The sequence below is a fragment of the Hemicordylus capensis genome, chromosome 5 (genome assembly GCF_027244095.1).
Source record: "Hemicordylus capensis ecotype Gifberg chromosome 5, rHemCap1.1.pri, whole genome shotgun sequence".
In the NCBI taxonomy this organism is placed as follows: domain Eukaryota; kingdom Metazoa; phylum Chordata; class Lepidosauria; order Squamata; family Cordylidae; genus Hemicordylus; species Hemicordylus capensis.
The window spans coordinates 114,767,609-114,785,838 of record NC_069661.1 but is presented as its reverse complement, the minus strand read 5'-3'; the positions used below and the strand labels follow the sequence as shown (position 1 = coordinate 114,785,838).

Genomic DNA, 18,230 nt, shown 5'->3' with positions numbered 1-18,230 from the left:
GATGACCAACTGGCAGGCAATGAGCCGAATGTAACCTCCAAAGTAAGCCTATCCGGCCTCATATTCCTGCCACAATTGTGGTGGAAATGTATTCATAAAGTTGGACCCATAAGAAAAAATCTGCAAGTTTTAAGAAATATTTATTTATTATTTATTTATCATATTTATATTCTGCCTGGTATGTATATCTCTGGTTCTATGAAAAACACACACATGAAAAAAGCCCACAAGACAATTGTGCACAGAAAAAACCCCACTGTCATAAATGCGCACAAGAAAAATGTGCACATGGAACATTGCTCGCACCCAAAAATGCCCACATGGAAAATTACCCACGTGGAAAATTGCTCACACCGAAAAATGCCCACATTGTAAAATAGTTCACACCGAAAAATGCCCACACAGAAAAATTCTTGCGTTGGAGCATAGTAACGTCTTTTCCTTGATGCGTTCAAAATTAGTCTCTATCGGGGCGCCAGTCCAGGGGCGGATCCAGGGGGGTGAAAGGGTGCAGTTGCACCCCCTGTGAATTTGGATCCAGATCCGCAGTTTCTTGGCAGCAGCAGCTTCAGAAAAAGGGTTAGCTTAACTGTCTGCTGCTATTCCAGCTGTTTCCCAGCAGGGGGAGCAGCAGCACGCATCCGCAGCCTGATTTGCTCTCCTGGGGTCTTGTGTTCTGCCCCTACATAATTTAATACATACATAATTTAATTTAAAATAATATCTTTCTGTCTTTACTTTTAAAATTACTTCACACTGACTTCATACTGATTAAAAAGGTTGACAAATTGTAAATTAAATAAAATTTAAAGTTTATTGATGAAAAACTGTTCACTTTTATTTCCTGTATTTTCCCTTACAAACATTTGCACATGAATATGAAATATTTTAATCATAAGATATTGATAACAAGATAAAATACAGCTAACAACAATAAACAATAAAATACAGATAACAAGATTTTAAAAATGCGCATTTCAAATTACTATATGGTGGTTTTTTTCCATGGGTTTTTTATGGGAGACTTGATGTGTGAGCACTGCAAGATATTCCCCTCAGGGGATGAAGCCGCTCTGGGAAGAGCAGAAGGTTCCAAGTTGCCTCCCTGGCTTCTCCAAGATAGGGCTGAGAGAGATTCCTGCCTGCAACCTTGGAGAAGCCGCTGCCAGTCTGTGAAGACAATACTGAGCAAGATAGACCAATGGTCTGACTCAGTATATGGCAGTTTCCTATGTTCCTATGTTCCATGTGGGCATTTTTCCGTGTGAGCAATGCTCCGTGTATGCATTTTTCTTGTGCGCTTTTTATGACAGTGGGGTTTTTTCTGTGCACAATTTTCTAGTGGGCTTTTTTCATTTGCGTTTTTTTCTGGTTACCTATATCTCTAGGTGGTGTACACCATTTAAAACACAACAAATATAAAACAGAGTAAAAAACAATTAAAACAATTTCACAGAATAAATAGGTTACAATAATTTCATGAGATAAAAACAATTCAACAGTTTAAAAATAGTCTCCACAATCTAAAATGATAACTCCCTTTACTTGTGTGCAATGAGCAGACACAATCAGGGTATAAATGCTGCAGGACTGTAACCCTTACTGCTACATGGCATGCATTTTAATTTTCAGAGCCTACACATCCATACGGAGGTCGGCTTATGTGGTAAAATATATTTCTGGTCCCTGAAACACTGTCTGGAAAATGGAGAGGCTCCTCAGAATATAGAATTTAGCCAGACTGCTTCCTGGTAGTATGCAATTTAATAGTTAAGTACTAATCTTGATATCATTTTCAAATATTTATATTAATGGGGTGGATGACATCACCACAAACTATGCCATTGAGGTATCCCTATGTGTCCCTACACCTATAGCAAATTTGGTCCAAATCGGTTCCCACTTGCACTTCAAATGTTCACATGTCTGCCATCTTGAATCACGGTGGATGACATCATTACAAACGACACCCTTGAGGTGTCCCTATTTTCCACTCACTACAAATGTAACAAATTTAGTTCGAATCTGGTACCAAATTTGGTTCACGTTAACCCACTTCCACCTCAAAAGTTTACACATCCACCATCTTGAATCAGGTTGGATGGCAGCATTACAAACTATGCCATTGAAGTGTCTCTGTGTGTCCGTATAACCGTACCTGATTTGGTTAATATTTGATTAATATTGGTCCACACACTGGGAAGTTCATAGGGGCACACACATGGACACATGGATGGAGACACATACGGAATGCTGGATGATCTTATAAGTCTACTGGAAAGTGGGCTAAAAAAGAAAAAAAATATGGCTTTGTCTCTATCTGTGTGATAAATTTAGTAAGAGAATTTTGTGAATTCATGTTTATAATTAGACTAGCTGACCCTGCACAGAGCATCTGTGCAGTTGTGCACTGAGCCTGTGGCATCCCCCCGCAGCTCTCTCGCTCGCTCACTCTCCCCGCAGCTCTCTCTCTCGTTCTCCCCGCAGAGCTCTTGCTTGCTCACTCCCCCCTGCAGCTCGCTTGCTCACTCCCCTGCCTCTCGCTCCCCCGCTACTCGCTCCCCGCCGCTTGCTCCCTCTGCCGCTCGCTCACTCACTCGCTCTCCCCCGCTGCTCGCTTGCTCACTCTCCCCTGCCGCTCGCTCACTTTCCCCTCCCGCTCTCTCTCTCCCCCCCGCCGCTTGCTCTCCCCCCGCTGCTTGCTCGCTAGCTCTCCCCCCGCAGCACTCCCGCTCGCTCTCTCCCCCCGCAACTCTCCCCATTGGGTGGGCCAGGGCCAGGCCATCCCACCACCACATTCCACCTCCACCTCCCGGCTGGTAGGGCTTTGCCCGCCGTCTGCCCACCTCCTCGCCACTGCCATTATTTCTCCCCGCCACCACCTCCTCTTCCTGGCTGGCGGGGCTTCACTCACCATCCACCCACCTCTTCTGGCCGGAGGGGCTTCGCCTGCCAGCCCTCCACCTCTGCATCCTGGCAGCCACCATTATTTCTCTCCGCTTCAATGCTGGAATTCTTGCACGCTCTAGAGCATCTGTGCGTTAGTACCTAATTGCTCCCTCACCTCAGAGATCTCCCCACCCTCACTTGAGTTGCACTCCTGCTCCTCCTCAATCCCATTGCTTCCGTCCCCCTCACCCTTCTTGGTCATGGCTGCAGCATTGCTGCCGCCTGTTGGCCAAACTGCTGCCCCCTATCCCCAGAGACCTCCCCACCCTCACCCGAGCCCCACTCCTGTTCCTCCCTTCAGGAGCAGCAGCGGTGGTTGACCGGGCCGTTCCTCGCTGCTGCCACCACCATGGCTGCTCGTTCCCCTCAGGCTGCTGACAGGCCCGGGCCCATCCCTTGTCTGCCTGCCTCCCTCTGACAATGGCCTCAGTAGCCCCAAACAGCAGCAGTGGTTGACTGGGCCCTTCCTTGTTGCTAGTGCTGCCATGGCCGTTCATTTCCCTCAGGCTGCTGACAGGCCCGGGCCCATCCCTTGCCCTTCATTCTGTCTCTCTTCCCCCCCACTTCTTTCTCTCTTTCTCTCTTCTCCACTCGCTCTTCCCCACTCTTTCTTCCCCCTCCCTTCATGTTTTTTCTGTCCCTCCCTCCCTGAGTTAACAGATTTTGTTCATCTTATTTCCTTATTTAATTCAGACAACGGCATTCTCCTTCTCCTGAAGGGGCTCTTTCCTCCCTCAAGACCCATCTTTTTGCAGACCCCTGCCTGCTATCCATAGATAGATAGATATAGATATAGATATAGATATAGATATAGATATAGATATAGATATAGATTCCTCTCCTCTACAATCAAGAACATCTTCCAACCATCACAGGCTCCTTCTCGTTATCTTCATAGGGAATCCCCACTGCCCAATCACCACAGTGCCACAGGCTCCTCCTCCCTATCTGTATATGGAATCCCCACTGCCCAATCACCATGGTGCTTCTGCTCTCACGGGCTCCTTCTTCCTATCTGCATATGGAATCCCCACTGCCCAATCAGGTGCTTCTGCTTGCAACCTCTGTCAGCCAATCGCCTCCTTTCTACCATGTCCCCATGCATGGCCCATCTTGGAGAATTAATAATATAGATGTTTTTCCTTTTTCATTAGATGTTTTTCCTTTTTTCCTTCCATGTTATTTCTTCTTCTTCTTCTTCTTCTTCTTCTTCTTCTTCTTCTTCTTCTTCTTCTTCTCCTCCTCCTCCTCCTCCTCCTCCTCCTCCTCCTCCTCCTCCTCCTCCTTTTGGTCTATTTTTAATTTTTAGTGCCTCTTTACCCGTTAGCAAGAGTACTTTTATAGAGCTCAGATATAAAGCCATGGATTTTGTAAACTGGACTGCTAACTCCTAAATTATTACAGTTCTTCCAAGTCAACAATATGACCACACTACTTCTAATAATATAAACCTGGAAAAAGGATTCATCCTGAGACATCACATAACTGGTAATATTCAAAAGACTCTCTATCTTATCTACACAGCCAGGAGCAATCACTGAGGCTCTTCTCATGCGCAGCCTAACCTGGGCTAGGGACAACCAGCCTGGGTTAGGCTGCATGTGAGAACTGCCAGGATCGGCGGCTACTTGCTCATGTGCAAGTACAGGCTGCTTCCAGCCCAGCCTCACAGAGATTTGTGCCTAGAGTGCCTGTCTCTTGGGGGAATCTCCCAATGCATCAAATTATCTGATTATATAGACCTGTTTCAGACTGGCTTTCAGGTGGGCTATGGGGTGGAGAATGCCTTGGTTGTCCTGATGGATGATCTCCAATTGGGAATTGACAGGAAGTGTGACTCTGTTGGTCCTTTCGAACCTCTCGGTGGCTTTCGATACTATCAACCATAGTATCTTTCTGGAGCGTCTGAGGGGGGTGGGGGTGGATGGCACTGCTTTGAGTGGTTCCTCTCCTACCTCTCGGGCAAATTCCAGATGGTGTCTCTTGGGGACTGTTGTTCAAAATCTGAACTTTTATGGTGTCCCTTAGGGCTCCATAATGGCCTCCGATGTTGTTTAACATCTATATGAAACTGCTTGGAGAAATCATCTGGAGATTTGGTGCAGGGTGTTATCATTATGCTGATGACACCCAAAACTTTTTCTCCATGTCAACATGATCAGGAGAACCCATAACCTCCTTAAATGCCTGTCTGGATGTGGTGATGGACTGGTTGAGAGATAAACTGAGACTGAATTCAGATAAGATAGAGGTACTTATTGTGCAGGGTCAAAACTCAGGAGATGATTTTGATCTGCCTGTTCTGGATGGGGTCACACTTCCCCGGAAGGAACAGGTATGCAGTCTGGGGGTGCTTCTGGACACAAACCTTTTGTGTTTGTTGCAGGTTCAGGCTGTGGCCAGAGGTGCCTTTTATCAGCTTTGGCTGATACACCAGCTGTGCCCGTTTCTTGAGATAAATGACCTCAGAACAGTAGTAGATCTGTTGGTGACCTCCAGACTTGACTACTGCAATGTGCTCTATGTGGGGCTGCCTTTGTACATAGTCTGGAAACTGCTATTGGTCCAGAATGCGGCAGCCAGGTTGGTCTCTGGGTCATCTTGGATAGACCATATCACTCCTATCTTAAAAGATCTACACTGGTTGCCGGTAAGTTTCCGGGCAAAATACAAGGTCTTGGTTATAACCTATAAAGCCCTAAACAACTTGGGCCCTGGGTATTTAAGAGGACATCTTCTTTGCTATGAGCCCCACCACTCATTGAGATCATCTGGAGAGGTTTGTCTGCAGTTGCCACTGAGTCATCTGGTGGCTACTCGGGGACAGGCCTTCTCCATTGGTGCCCTGAAGCTTTGGAACGTGTTCCCTGCTGAAATAAGAGCTTCCCCATCTCTTACGACTTTTTAAAAGGCAGTCAAGACGCAGTCATTCTCCCAGGCTTTTAATTAGATACTAAAAATCTAATTTTAATTAGATTTTAAGTTTGAAATTGTTGTGATGTTTTCACCTTTTTACTTGTTTTTATTTTTTTGTTGTAAGCTGCCCAGAGACTTGCGTTTTGGACTGTATACAAATATGTTAACTGAATAAATAATGAAATAAATATGGCACGTGGTGTATTATGGGATTCATGGAGATCAACCCACCCTGCTCTGTGTTGCACGGAGCAGGGTTGAGTGTGTGGGAGTGCACTGCACACCTCCACCAACAAAATAATGATAGTCGGGGGCAGGGGAAGGCAAGGTTCTGGAAGCCTCCCCCCTCTCGCCGCCGGCCCTGTAGGCCATGTGAATGGCCCCATGCTATTGATGCAGAGAAAGCCTTTGGCCATGTGGAATGGTGGTATTCAAAATATTTGTTGTTAGAAATATTTTTAACAGGTATTTAAGACTACTATCCTAAAGAGATGGTTGCTGTATGGATGGGACCGTGGCAGAGCACAGGTTTTGCCTTCAGAAGGCCCCTGGAAATTTCCCCTTATCTGAAACCTTGGTGAGCCACAGGTTCAATGGTCTGACTCAGTATAAAGCAGCTTCCTATGATCGGTAAATAACTTTGAGTAGTTGCCCATATATCTACCTAGGGCATGGGTTCCCAACCTGTGGTCCTCCAGATATTTCTGAACTACAACTCCCATCATCCCCAGCTAGGGGAATGCAACAAGGCTGTCCTCACTACTTTTAGCCCTGGTGACAGTACCCCGGTTATTGCACACATGACATAGTACAACTTAGTGGGCAGATGGAGCATATTTGCTGGCAATATGGTACATCCCTTAATTCATTCTATTGAGATTTCTGCACACCTACTCTACACAACAGAAGCAGATTTACAAACAGCCTTTGAAGAAAGTACATAATGGGTTATATGGAATTTTAACTAGAACCTCTAGAAGAGAAGCTCTCATGGAGAAAGAGAAAAAGAGAAGTTCAGGTTAAAGTTGTTAGGTGGTCTATTCTAGCAAAATTTCATCGGATTAATAAAACAGAATCGTATTTGCTGGAAACACTATGGTCATATGTTATTTTTATTCAGTCTTTGGTGGCAATGTCCCATAATTCAAAAGTTATGGTGGTATTTGCTAAAAAAAACACCTTAAATCACACAACTCCTTTTCTTTGTCACTATAGTTTTTAATATAGAAATGTCCCCATTTCTGCAGCTTATCTGCAGTGGCTGTTGAGTTCAAACATGGTGGTCTTTTCATTAATTTCCTCCTAATATTTAAAAATTAATAACTAGTGTTATATGAAAGTCACTATGAGGGATATGAGATGGAAAGTGGTAGATGAACCCTATTTTATATGATAGACTATACAGTAATTCAGTTTCTTTTTCCATAGTCAGCACTCCCTACTATTGCCTCTAGGTGGAATGTGTAGGGGTGTGATCTCGTGCTATTTAGGGGCATATATGACTTTGGGAGTCGAAGGCTAGAGTGCAGCTAATACTGTCTGCTGATCAGACAAAGGCTGAAGGCCAAGCTCCTAATACAGGGAGCTTCAGGGAGAGGAGAGCTGGTCCAGGGAGAGGAGAGCTGGTCTTGTGGTAGCAAGCATGACTTGTTCCCTAAGCTAAGCAGGGTCTGCCCTGGTTACACATGAATGGGAGACTTGATGTGTGAGCACTGCAAGATATTCCCCTCAGGGGATGAAGCCGCTTTGGGAAGAGCAGAAGGTTTCAAGTTCCCTCCCTGGCTTCTCCAAGATAGGGCTGAGAGAGATTCCTGCCTGCAACCTTGGAGAAGCCGCTGCCAGTCTGTGAAGACAATACTGAGTTAGATAGACCAATGGTCTGACTCAGTATATGGCAGTTTCCTATGTTTCCTAATATATATAGAAGGTCTGGCCAATCCAGAGACCAATACTACCTGCCAATCTCTGAGGCTGATGTTAGACATCCTTATACTTTCTGCACCTGAGGAGAACTCTGAGGCCTGTACACACACAGTCCCAGAAAGCTCACTAGGCTGTATCCCATCCTTAGGTCATGACATTCCTGGTTCAAGCCCTGCAATTCCTGACAGAGGTGTTTGTTATAAAAGGCATGCAAATAGTTCTATTTAATTGCAACAGGAGCCTGGTTTATCTTGTAGCAGGATTTTTTCTACTGTCTTTAACATTTTTCAACAGCTTGGTATTTCTCTTCTCAGAAGCTATTCCCTCTCAATTGTTTGGCTCACTAGTGGGAAGGCAGTTTTTTAATAAAATGTCTTTTCATCATGGATCTCATATTCATACAGTATGGAGACAGTCCTGGGAAACCCTTATGAAGGATATCATCCACCCAGAGAACCCTTATGAAGAATATTAGCCGCCCAGAGAATAATTTGTTATGGGACAGCTAACAAATAAAGTTGTTTGTTTATTATAATTACTACTACTACTACAAGAAGCAAGAACTATGATTTAGGAGCTACCATTCTTGAATTGCAACCCCAAGCCTTTTCATGCAGGCAGTTCTTATGTACTAAAGCTGAATATCAGGCAGAACGGAGTGCATTTTATGTACCACACGAGTGGCACTAACATTTGTGATAGGAATTCTACCCCACAGCTTTGGTTTTCTTTCTGGTATATCCCAGACTGGTCTCCAGGATAACCTGAAGAGACCATATAACACCAATCTTAAAAGAACTGCACTGGCTGACATGACAATATGTTTCAGAACGAAATAGAAAGTGCTGTGTATTACCAATAAAGCCCGTAATGGTTTAAGAAACGGCATTTCTTCATTGTCATGAGCCCTCCCTCCCGCCTCTTAAGATCATCTGGGGAGGTCCAGTTATGGCTACTACTGGCTTGTTCGATGGCTATTCAGGACTGGGCCTTCTCTGTGGCTGGTCCGGGGATCTGAAATGCACTCCCTGTTAAAATCAGAGTTTCTCCATCTCTAGCTGTTTTTAAAAAGACCTTTAAGAAACACCTTTTTTCTCAGGTATTGAGTTAATTTTAATTGGTTTTATATCATAATTGTTTTAATAATTTTATATGTTGTATTTCAACTTATGTACACCACGTAGGGATTCACATGTCAGGTGGCATAGAAATATAAATAATAAATATTTACTCAGAAAGTATAAAATACAGTTCTTATTACTTTGATGGACTGTGAAATTATTTGTGTGCACTGTCAAAGTTAAGAGGAAGTGGCGTTGACTGACAATTATATTTTTTTCTTGCAATTTCCTTTTTTTAACATTAGAATGGGTCTCTGAAAGCCTTCCAAATCCTATATGTTCAGATAAACCATTCTCTGATCATAAAACCTCCAATTAGCATCTCTCTTATCGACTCTAAATTGCATTTAATCTTTTTAGGATCACCTTTATTGGAAGACAAAAGATACTTTGCGATAATACTGGAAGGGTTCAGGAGCAGGAGATAGCTGGCAGGCAGGACAGTGAGCTCTTTTCCAGAATCCTGGTGGCAATTGCTTTGCAGTGCCATCATATTGTTGTAGAGGTGCCAACTAGTGTTGTGTGCTGGAGAGGTATGGGAGGGGGAGTCCCATCCAGCAATGGGAGGTGATCCAAGATGTCTGAGTCTGTATTAAGAAGGCAAATGAGAACTGCAGCTCAAGAGTAAGCCTTGGAATAAAACCCAGTGATGGCAATCCATCTTATTTATTTATTATTTCTCTGTGTAAACCACCCTGAGCCATTTTTGGAAGGGCGGTATAGAAATCGAATAAATAATCAGAAATAAATAATAATCAGGTCAGGTGTGTGGGGTTATGGCAACAGGACAGGCTAAAATGGGGAAGCTGAAGAGAGTCTTATGAGGGCAAGAAGAAAAGCAGGAAGAGGCAATCGCAGGAATAATGAGCAGGTTCTGCACAGCTGTAATTGGCTAGTTATATGGATAGAGGATCTACAGGAAAGGGAAGCTGATAAAGGGGCAGGAAGAGGGAGGAGCCAATTATAATGAGGTTTGTGGAACAACAAACAAAGAGAAATGTGAGTAAAGCTCTTTGGGCTTAGGTGATTCACTAAGTCCAACGGACTAGTGACTGGCTCCCAGAGCTGAATTCCTGTTTAATTAATTCAACCCTGGAAACTCCAAGGTTGACTCTACAAGTGAAACTCAGAAAATTAGAATATCGTGCAAAAGTCCATTAATTTCAGTAATGCAAATTAAAAGGTGAAACTGATATATGAGACAGATGCATTACATGCAAAGCGAGATAAGTCAAGCCTTAATTTGTTATAATTGTGATGATCATGGCGTACAGCTCATGAAAACCCCAAATCCACAATCCCAGAAAATTAGAATATTACATGGAACCAAGAAGAAAAGGATTGAAGAATAGAACAATATCGGACCTCTGAAAAGTATAAGCATGCATATGTATTCAGTACTTGGTCTGGGCCCCTTTTGCAGCAATTACTGCCTCAATGCGGTGTGGCATGGATGCTATCAGCCTGTGGCACTGATGAAGTATTATGGAAGACCAGGATGCTTCATTAGCGGCCTTCAGCAATTCTGCATTGTTTGGTCTCATGTCTCTCATCCTTCTCTCGTCAATGCCCCATAGATTCTCTATGGGGTCAGGTCAGGCAAGTTTGCTGGCCAATCAAGCACAGTACACTGTATACTTTTCAGAGGTCCGATATTGTTCTATTCTACAATCCTTGTCTTCTTGGTTCCATGTAATATTCTAATTTTCTGGGATTGTGGATTTGGGGTTTTCATGAGCTGTACTCCATGATCATCACAATTATAACAAATTAAGGCTTGACTTATCTCGCTTTGCATGTAATGCGTCTGTCTCATATATCAGTTTCACCTTTTAATTTGCATTACTGAAATCAATGGACTTTTGCACGATATTCTAATTTTCCGAGTTTCACCTGTATTCTCTGCCACTGGTCCTGATAGTCAGTAAGCACTTCATCAGATGCATAACCAGCTGGATCCTGTCCTGGATCCATCCCTGAAGCAACTGACTGGCTCTGACTCACCAAATGATGTCCTAGCTTCACAATGTGGAAGAGGACCAGGGTTCTTGTGGGAACCCTTGCTGCATGGTGCTTCACCCGAGAGCATTGAGTTGTTCAACACACATAATGCATGCCATAAAGCAGCATAGTATACCACATGTACAGTTGTTACATTCAGAAAGGACCATACTACACGACGGAGCCGATTGAAGAGAATGCAAAAGTGGTAAATGCAGAAGTTGTTTTGTTCTGCTACATGTTCCAGATGTAGAGGCTCAAGGGAACTATTTCAATAGTAAGCTCCATTCAGGTTTAGTGAATACAGAGGATCTGTGGAGAGGGGCTGGAATGGAGTTTGCTGGCTGGCTATAGCACACATCAGAGCCAATAGCTGCAGCAGCCAGCCAGAAGTTTCTCTACACACAAAGGCTCAGAAAGAGGCAGACCTCAAGCCATATCTGAGTAGCCCACTCCATGACTCCAGCTTCTCTTGTCTGGTCACTGAGGCCCACCCAATCCTTGCAGCAAGAGTGGCAGGTTGGAGTCAAAAGCCAGCAGTAGGTATGTCCAGCACAACAAGGAGCAGGAGGCAAGGATTCCAAACTAGATTTACTGACACAGCTGGAGAATTGTCCAGCTTCATATCCAGGACTGATGCAGGCAACACAAACAATAAGCTAAGCAAAGAGAGATGTTGTACAAGGAAGACCCAGGCTATACATTAAGGGTTTTATATTTTGCCAGTGATATTCAGGGGTGGATTAAGCTTTTTGCCATCCATAGGCAAAAAGACTTTTGCCTCCTTTTTACCTTTAAACAAAAACGGTTTGCCTTTTTTTAAAAATAAGGTAAACGGGGGAATTCTCCTCACCTACACCACCCTTGCTGCAGCTGCCACTGCCAATGGAGAGGGGTGGCAAAATTTGTGGAAGGGCAAAATGCTGCTCTTCAAATTTTGCCACCGTAGGCAAATGCCTACTCTGCCTCTCCATTAATTCACCACTGGTGATGTTTAACATGTTTTGTAATACTAAGATCCATAGATTCCTTTTGTAGGGTAGTGTTAGAGTAGATTCAACATTACAAGCAAACATGGGGTAGTCAACTTTGTGTTTCTCTCACAATGCTAACTCAGGGTGTCAATGAAATGCTAATTGACAGGTGGCCATGTGATGAGTAACCCTTCCTAACCAGCAATTCTTACTTGCTAATACCCCAGGCTAAGATGATTTTAGTACTAGCCAGAGTCCGAATCTGCAAGTAAGTTTGCCTAGGGAGAAAACAGCATGGGGGGAATCTGCAGATAGGGGGAATTGTTTCCACTCCTGCGTTCACATTATCTTGGCATGCACAGATTTGGGAACATGTAGTTTTGCCCTTACTTGGAAGACGCTAAACTGCAAAGTGATGATAGCTCTTTCTGATGGTAGCCCCCTGCTCATGGTTATTGTCACTTTGGTCCCTTCGGGTGATTCTTGAATGTTGTGTACTCAAGTTCTTGTGTATAAAACTCAGTGCGTGACTCTGGGCCAGTCATGTATTGCTCAGCCTAACCTACCTCACAGGGTTGTTGTGAGGATAAAAATAACCATGTACACTGCTCTGAGCTTCTTGGAGGAAAAAGTGGGATATAAATGTAATAAATACATGCATACATACATACAATAAGTGACTTGGAGCAAGGAATGATGGGGATTCATGAAAGTCATCAGGGTCCATTTCTGTTTCGGAATTTGATTCCACCAGGGGAACTCAATCCCCCAAACAGACATCATTTCCAATGTGTAGCCTTGATTAACTAACTGGTTTAAAGGAGGAATTTTGAAATCTCATAACTTCAGGAATAACTAGCAGATTTTCACCAACTAGCTAAAGCCACACTCTTGCAATAGCCTTGAATTTTTGATATTATCTAAACTGCCAAAAGCAAAAATTCAAACTATGTGAGGCAGGAGGAGGAGTTACAGACAGCATGAGACACAGGGTTCATAGCAAACATTTATAACTACTATGTTACCCTTCATTGGAATTTTCTGAAATTTGGTCAGATTATACCACTTACAAGGTAGATATTCCATGACAAATGTCCTATGGATAACTGCTTTTTATTTTAAAAAACCAACATCCTGCCAACATAATTTAAAATCTTTCTGGCAGTTAAATTGTCTTGATGTTATGATGAATAGATTTTTTTTTTAGCCTACTTTCCAGTAGGCTTATGATATCACCTGGCATTCCGTGTGTGCGTGTGCCCATACGTGTGTTTGCTCCCTGCATCAGCTTCACAATGCCTGGACCGATATAAACCAAATTGGGTACAGTTGTTAGGGATACACAGGGATGCCTCAACCGTGTAGTTTGTGATGATGTCATGTACCTTGATTCAAGATGGCAGACATGTAAACCTTTGAAGTACAAGTGAGCTAACGTGTGAACCGCCTAACTGATTTGAACCAAATTTGCTACAGCTGTAGAGACAGATATGGGCACCTCAATGGCTAGTTGGTGATGATGTAATCCAGCCCGATCCAGGATGGCAGACAAGTGAACATCTGATGTGCAAGAGGACTAACTTGTGGACTGCCTAAGGATTTGAACCAAATTTGGTCCAGTTGTAGTGAGTGACACACAGGGACACCTCAACAGCATGGTTTGTGATGGTGTCATCCACTCCAATTCAAGATGGTAGACATGTGCACATTTGAGGTGCAATTGAGCTAACTTGTGATCCATCTTACTGATTTGTACCAAATTTGCTACAGGTGTAGGGACACATAGGGATGGCTCAAGGACATAGTTTATAATGATGCTAACTACCCTAATTCAAGATGGCAGACACGCAGATATTTCAAGTGCAAGTGGGAACCATTTTGGACCAAATTTGGTACAGTTGTAGGGACACATAGTTCCTACTATGCATAGGAAAATGCATAGTTTGTGATGATGTCATCCACCCCAGTTCAAGATAGCCCACACATGAATGCTGTGAACTGCATAATCAGTTTGGACAAAATTTATTCCAGTTGTAAAGTAAAGTTGTGCCCTCAAGCCGACTCCTGGTGATCAGAAAGCCATGTGGTTTTCTTTGGTAGAATACAGGAGGGGGTTACCATTGGCTCCTCCCACGCAGTGTGAGAGGATGCCTTTCAGCACCTTCCTATATCACTTGTGCCCGATATAGGTGTTTCACATATTCTGGGAAACATATTCTGGGATTTGAACCAGCAACCTCTTTGCTTGCCAGGAAAGTCATTTAAAGGCAAGTAAGCAGATTAGTTCTTACTAGAACAAGTTGTTCTATAATTGTAGAATGCCCGAGAAACACACTGTCTGACAGCCTGACTAAATTTACTCAAAGTCCCGTTGAAATTAAAATCTGTTATTTTAATTTCAGTTGGACATCCTTGAGTAAATTTAAGGTGTCAACTACTCACCTTAACTTTGCAGGTACTCATGTGCCCGTGTAATTATAATATCCCAGATATTAGCATGTGAGTGCATGCTTGGGTCTGTCCACCTTGTCCTCATGAAATCCTTCATGAGCTCTATAAGGCAAGCTGAGACATGTTGCAGGTGTTCCAATATTCCCACCATGTTGCTGCTATAGGATGTATTATATGCCCAGCAAGATATAGGCCAGTTTTCTTCTTGGGTACCACTGCTATGCTATTAATGGAAACATCTTGCAGGAGGCAGAAATTTCATTACTCAAGCCAGCTTGCAAATTAAACAATATGGCCGAAGGAAAAATAGCTAGGGAGAGGAGAATGCATAATCATAATCTTGTCATATTGGGCATCTAGGGATCTGGAGATATAGGAGCCTTTTATTACAGTTTACGGGGCCTGCTTTTCTAAGCTATTGCGTTAGCAATAAATTCTGGTTTGGATACTAATTTGATGCATTTGAAAACCATGCCAAGGCACACGTTTTGTTCCTGTCATGGACGTATGGAGAAGAAAGTCTACATATCATTCCTGTGGCATGTTGACATCTCCCAAGATTCATGCTCTTTGAAAACCCCTATCCTTGCTAAATGTACTGCATATGTAAGTTCGCTGTAATTTACTCAGAACTTTGCTGTCACAAATAATGTTAATATGACTGTTTTGATATGGCACATAAAATTTATTTAATCGGCTACCTCATTTTGAAATATATTCATTAGAAGCATTGAATCAAGGTGGGGGTAGTGGGGGAAAAACATGTCATAGCACAATGCCGTGTTCATTTTGAGGGTGATGGCATTTGTAAGTTGCAAGGAATGAACCAGTTGAATAGATTTTGGTCAAATATCATGGCATTATTCGGATGGTAGGATCTTCTTATTGATTGGACACTGGTTGAAAATTTAAAGCTTACGCTACATTTCACTAACACCATGACAATGAAAAGCATGAGCAATGGTCTGTCAAATGTGAGAAAATTGTGCTCTCCAAGTAAATAAAGGCTCTGTTCATAACTCTATAAGAGAGTGACGGCAACATTTATCCTGGAATTAAGCAGTAATGAAACGCAGGCCATGTTCTGTGCTCTGAAAGAATGTGCTAGGGTTACAGTATGAAAGCAACATGTTCATTACCAGTCTTCTGCAAGAGATAACATGATTACAATCCACACAAAAAGTACTGTATGTCATAGAGAGGATAAGATATCATTTAATTCTCCCAGCCCTTTCCCTTTCCCTTATTATATGCAGAAAGCTGAACACCAGTTAGTAGAAGAAAAGCGTGCATATTTATTTGCATACGGAGAGTTCCAACAGCTTGCTGGGCATCTCCTTATGGAAGAGAGGGTTTAGCCCTACACGACCCTAGAATCATTTCTGCTTCTATGACAAAATGGTCCTGATAGAATCAGCCAGTCATGGAGTCCATACATTAATTAATTAATTAAATTACCCAACTGAATTATTCTCACCTGTCAAGATATAATTGCACTTGGCTTCTAAATGTGTGGTGCAAGATACTTTTGAACTATTTAGTATGTTCAATTGTGCTCTGAAAAGTCTAGGTGTATGTGACAGTTTCTGAAAGTTTCTTTATAAAAGAAACTGAACATTTGGAGTTAACTACCTAATTCTTCAAGCTGTGATTTGTAAGCAGAGGCGCTTTTACCCCTGGACTTTGGGGCTGAAGTCTAGGGCCTCCACATACCCTGGGGGCTCCCAAATCCTCTTTAGTCTGCCCTGGGTGGTGTGGTTTGTGCCCTCAAGAACCTAGGTGTTAAAAAATGGTGCTTATCTTGCAGCGGGGGGCGGGGAAGCTTCAAAGGCCTTTAGGTTCAGGCTCCAAAATTACCTAGGTGCACCTCTGTAAGAGTGGCTGCTGAACCAAAATTAGTTCATTCATTCATCTCACTTATATACCGCTCATCCTAGAATGGCACAGGGTGGTTTACATCAAAATTTTGATAGCAGGGGGGTGAGCTCTTTGGCTCCTCTTGTGCTCTCTTCAGTTATTTGTTCCATGGTGCAATGTGGACAGGGTAGCAGGACTGTGCCCCACCCTTGATGTTGTCATGCCCTGCTGTCCTTGCCCCTACTGCATGTTAGCCAGCAGGTCTGAAAGGGGAGCACCGCTTGCACACATATAGGCGAAAAACACAAATGCGGTCAAGGGTCAGCTTGTGCTGGGAATTCTCTCTGGTAAGAGAAACCCTTTTTCATTATAGCAGAGTGCACAGAGGCACAACACAGCAGAATTTAGTAGGCATGCATGTATGCTGAGAGCAAAGTAACTTGGAGCCGGTTCATAGTTTCAAATCAATATAAATGATATTTATTAGAGAACTCCATTCTTGATAGGAAGGTGAGGAGTTAGGATCTCTAATCTAGCAAGCTAGCTGGATGCAGATGGATTCTGCATCTCTGCACACATGGTGCAGGGAGAGGAGCTTGCATGTTGCAAGGTGGAAGGAACAGGAAGAGAAGGGAAGAGGAAGGAAGTGGCTAGAAGGAAGGAAGTGTCCCTAAGAATAGCAATCTACATTCCAATGGGATAGTGTCAGAGCAGTAGAAAAGGGATGACCAATGTCTTGACCCTCTAGCCCTCTGACTCACTAGTCTGTCCTCCACTGTGCTTGAGACAAGAGACAGCGCATAGTCCTTCACTTCCAACAGCTTGCACGTGAGAATGTAAATGTTTTTTCTGCCCTATCTGAAGAGTTTAAGAAGTCTAGGAAGCATTCTTCTACAGACTCGCCCCAAATGTAGTATGTGCCAATTTCTCTCTCATTCTGGAGCTGTTAGCACTCACCCCGGAGCATGGAAAGAAGGTACAGAGTCAGAAGAACGAATGTGTCCACTGCACTCCCTTCCCTTTCTCACACAGAGTGATGTGCTAAGCATGGAGGAGGGAAATCGCCACAAGGCTCTAGAAATTTCTCAGTCTTCTGTGTATAATTTAAGGTGCTATACCTCCTTCCCGGGTGATAAAGTGTTGAATAAAGAAAACAGCTGTGGCTAGACAAGTTATATGGCCTACATTTACAGCTTACGGAAAACCCAAATAAGCAATTTAAGCCAATTAGGTATGTACTACAAGTCATTCCGCTGGGTGTTCTGTGATATTTCCACCTCCTGACACAACCTATATTTCTTTAGCTATGCGCATTCAGACCTTTCTTTTGTAAAACAGCTGAATAAAAACTGCTATGCTTTTTCTTCCTGAACAGTCAAATAAGAATTTCTCTGTCTCTGGCAAGGCAAAGGTTTTTACTGCTGCCAATTATCCACAGAGCTCCAACGTTTGCTTGTGGTATGTCACCCATGCTGTGAAATCGCTCCATAAGAAATGCAAGGTTCTTAGCCTAAGCCCAAAATGTTTAGGTTGTGTGCACCCTAGAGTCACATCTGTGGAATGTGCTGGGGAAAACAACAGAACATGATATCTCCTCAGTGGGGTATCAGAGAATCCTTTATTCTGCTATTACTGCTCATAGGCCTTATCACTTTCAGGTGATGACAGAAAATCATTAAAAACTCAAGTCCCTGCTGTTCAGCAATGACAAAGAAAACATTACAGCATATCAATTATTGCCTTGGAATTGACATGGAACCCCAGCAGCAGGCAAATGGGCTCCATCACACTTATGAAGAAACATACACATTTTTTGTTAGGAAAGGTGGTTAGTTGCCAAGGAGGAATCAAAACTGGTTACAAGTATTTTAACTCTGGCTAAAGTAAAAAGAAGTGGAGGGTGGACGATATTGGGCATTTGAGCAGAAACTGAAACGTTACAGGAAATCTAGAATCTGACAGAATTAATGAAATGGAGGCATTTGCTAAGAACCAGAAATGCAAGTGGATTAAGAAATAAGTATAAAACTAAGCAGAG

General features: G+C 43.1%; 1 long non-coding RNA gene across 1 annotated transcript in view; it reads right to left on the bottom strand.

Moving 5' to 3' along the window:
* Positions 1–108: 108 nt before the first annotated feature.
* LOC128328214 (uncharacterized) overlaps positions 109–18,230 on the bottom strand; it is a 55,205-nt gene continuing 37,083 nt past the window's right edge. The window contains exon 3 of the long non-coding RNA XR_008309083.1: positions 109–682. This is a non-coding gene — a long non-coding RNA (uncharacterized LOC128328214). The remainder of the gene's footprint in view (positions 683–18,230) is intronic.